This window comes from Dermacentor andersoni, chromosome 6, assembly GCF_023375885.2.
Source record: "Dermacentor andersoni chromosome 6, qqDerAnde1_hic_scaffold, whole genome shotgun sequence".
Lineage (NCBI taxonomy): Eukaryota > Metazoa > Arthropoda > Arachnida > Ixodida > Ixodidae > Dermacentor > Dermacentor andersoni.
Window position 1 is genome coordinate 89,144,613 of NC_092819.1, and position 3,849 is coordinate 89,148,461.

General features: G+C 53.5%; 1 pseudogene; it reads left to right on the forward strand.

The window, feature by feature from the left end:
- The first annotated feature begins 495 nt into the window (after positions 1 to 495).
- LOC126523091 (U2 spliceosomal RNA) lies at positions 496 to 674 on the forward strand (annotated as a pseudogene).
- Positions 675 to 3,849: the final 3,175 nt, after the last annotated feature.

Genomic DNA, 3,849 nt, shown 5'->3' on the forward strand with positions numbered 1-3,849 from the left:
GATTAGTCGCTCCTCCACGACGTTCCGCCTCGGAAGATAATGAGGTACCGGGGGGTATACACGCCCATGTATTGTTACAAAACGCGGCACGACATCTTTTACTAACGAATCCCGACACCTAGAACCGACACGCACCTCACCGCACTAGCAGGGTACACACTGCTTCGCGGTAGCCAAGGCCATCCTTAGTTGGTCGACGTCCCGCAGTGCAGTAATGGTTGTGAGGTGACTCGAAAACCACAAATGGTCACACACAACACAGACCACACAAATTTGGTTACCCACAATCTCCCTCTGAAACTTGGCCGTTGCTCCGGTGAAACGATCCAGGTTTGTGGAATTGGGGTCAGATGGACGGTTTGCATTTCTTTCCGCCTCGCGGATCCGGTGTGCCGCAAGCTTACCGGAACGCCACCACGGGTGAACCGAAGGAAAGGAAAGGCGACACGGAAGCGTTTCGAACGCCGACGGAGAGAGGGCGGTGCGAACGTAGACATGGCCGACGCAGGTCAAAGTGAAGTATCTGCTGTTATCAGCTTAATATCTGATACAAGTTGTGCTTGGACCTAAGATATTAAACTTATTTTTGTAAGTTGGCGAAGTGCTTAAAGCCTGCTTCACCTCCCCCGTGGGCCGGCCCGTTATTGCACTATCTCGGGATCGGCCCACGTATGGGGAAAAATTCTCAATCCACACGGCTCGACAGACACACGCAGTTTTTTTTTCCAGAAATGAGCCATATACAGCTTCGCTGCAAAAAAAAAATATCAAGAAAAGGGGAGTGATTGTATTTTCTCAAATCACGATTTGACCTTGAGGTGCACCGGTTTTGGTGTTGACGACCGGGGGTTCTTTAACATGAACGTAAGCATAGGTACACGTGCATTTTCGTATTACTTCGCCTTCATCAAAATGCGGCTGTCACGGCGAGGATTGAATCTGCGACCTCGAGCTCAGTAGCGCAACGCCATAGGCACTACGCTGCCGCGGTGGGTTTCAACTCAGTGCAACGCCCATGGCTGAACGGCTGCATAATTTTTTACTGTTTATCTCATCTGCGTAGGGGACGCAAATGAGATACGCAAATCTAAATCTAGGGTAGAATAATGTTTCACCAAGCAAGCCACCCTTTTGCTTGGCTAGATGGTATTTAGATATGATGGAAAATAGCGCCAAAAAGGAAGGGCGACAGGACAGACCACGATTGTACATACCGTAAAAATTGGAATATAGGCTGAACATTATTTGCAAAAAAGAGCAGAGTTTCCCTGCTAAGGTGGCTGAAAAGGGACGACGAAGTTTCCCTGCTAAGGTGGCTGCTCACCGCTCCTGTGAAAAATCTCGCCTTCCGCGTAAATACGTTCCATACATCAAGAGATTGGACCCCAAGACATCTGAGGACGCCCCGGATGCTCATGCGCAGTCCGGTTTTTTGACATTCAGCGAATGTCACTCCATCGGCCCTGCAGCTGAGTTGTACACTGGGACTAGGCCTAGTGCCTCCGGTGACGCGCTGGCGGCGGTAGATTCGCCGGCGCCGCTCGTCACACCGGCGTTACCGGCCACACAATTGACACCTGAGCCTGGATCCCAGCTCCTGGTTCCTGCTCCAAGTCCTTCGGCTACAGCCCACCCATCGCCTTCCCAAAATGCACATCAGACCGTGAGTGATCTGCCCTTAGGGCGGAGCCCGGCGATGGCTTCCCAGACACCGATTGGGAATGGGACTCCAGTTGTTGTGCATGATGAAACGAGTACTCCTATGGACTTGTCTTCTGCGCTACCATCTGTGCCGTCGGCCCCCCGTGGTTCTCAGAAGCGTCCTTCGGAGCAATCTGCACCAGATTCGTGTTCGGCCAACAGCGGCTCCCAAGGCAAGCGTTCCTGTCTAACGACTGACCACCCAGTTGTGTCGACACCGGGCTCAGTTTGCTATAAAGCAACCATTAAAGCTCTGGCCCCCACAAGCCTCACGGAGATTCCGAACAGGATTATTCAGGCGAACCTAGACGCTTGTCTTGGCACCACAGGCTTCCGCGGCTTCACGGCCCGGAAGAAGTCAAATACCATCGCTGTGTGGCTCCCGACATTAGCTGCTGTCGAGCGTTTGCAAACGCTTCAACGTCTCTCGATAACGAGCGAGGTCACCGTGCCGGTCCAGGTGTACCTGGTAGAGGGCTCGGATCTACAGCGCTGTGTCGTTTACAACGTTGACGTTGGCGAGGACCAGACTGCTCTCCAGCGTGAGCTCTATTGTCCTACTCACCGTGTCATTCAAGCGCGTTACATGGGAAAGGGGCGCTCTTGCATCGTCACCTTGCAGGGCCCACCAACTCCCCCAGCCCGCCTGTACTACTATGGCTGCATTCTACGACCTCGGCCATATAAACCCAGTGTCGTCTATTGTTACAAATGTTTCCGACCGGGCCACATGCGCCGATCCTGTCCATTTACAGCGCCAGATGAAGCTGTATTAGCTGGCGCAGTGTCTTATCGATGTGGACTCTGCAAGACCGATGACCACGAGATCACTTCTCCAACTTGTCCCACAAAGCAAAAGGCCACTCAGAAGGTTCGTCGCGGGATTCCTAAGCAATGGCCTCAGCATGCTGCAACACAACCAGTGCTGACATCTAACAGGTTTGCGGCGCTCCAGTGGGATGACGACGACTGGCCAGAGCTTTCCGAGCCCGACCAGCCTGCACCCCATTCCCAACAGACTTACAGTGACAAAGTTCGCAAAGACCGCCGTCGCCCGCTGGTTATACAGAAGCAGAGCGGGCCGGAACATCCGCGTGATGATATGGCAGCAGTTGACAATCAAATTGCCCGCCTTTTAGCGGAGGTATCCAAGCTCCGACAACACCGTGACCTACTTGCGCGTCGGCGAGGTGCAGTGGAATCTCACACCACTACAAGTATCGATTCCGCTGCATCATCGTCTCTGTCACGCCCCGCTGTATCGGTCGCAGAGTCTACCAGATCTTCAGCTGCGTTGCCGGATAACTCTACAACATCCCTTTTGCGGTTCATGGCCAGCCAGTTATCCAACCTGACATCTGTGATTTTGCAACGTCTGGACTCGTAATCAAAGTGGCGGGCACAGGTGTTTGTGGCGTGCTTCAATGGAACTGTAGAGGGCTCTCCACGAAAGTGGGGGAGCTTAAATCCCGTCTACGTATGAACAAGCTGCAGGTGTGGGCCCTGTTACTACAGGAGACCAACGCCTTGCCTGCCATTCCGGGCTTCAGTGGATACGTGTCTCCTTCGATGAGTGACCATCGCGTGCACACAGCTGCCCCTCCAGGAAAGGCGGCAGTGTATGTGGATACGCGCTATCCTCAGTTCTGCCTCTCTCTTGAAAACTGGTGTAACTCATATCAGGAGGTAGTGGCAGTAGCTGTGAAGTTACCCTAGGCAACTGTTGTGGTAGTGTCATACTACATAAGACCAGCCGGTGGCTCTTCTTCAAGAATTAATCTGGGCTGGTTGGTGAATGTCCGTCGCCAATACCCAGCGTGTCCTATTTTAGTTGGTGGTGATTTCAACGCCCCTCACCCAGATTGGGGGTACCCTACTTCTAGCCCTCGAGGTAGGCGTGTGCGGGACGCCTTCGCGGATGCGTTGTTTGTACTACTGAACCATCCCGATTCACTAACGCGAGCTGTGCCTCAAGCTCGACGTACAACATACGCACCGGATCTTACGTGGTGGTCGGGTCCCGGCACTCCCACTTGGCACCTGGAGCCCGACTGCTGGGGTAGTGACCACCACCCTATCATCATCGGCCTTCATCCGTCGCAGGCCCGCCGATTGCGCCGCAAGTGTTCTGTGGTCAACTGGGACAAA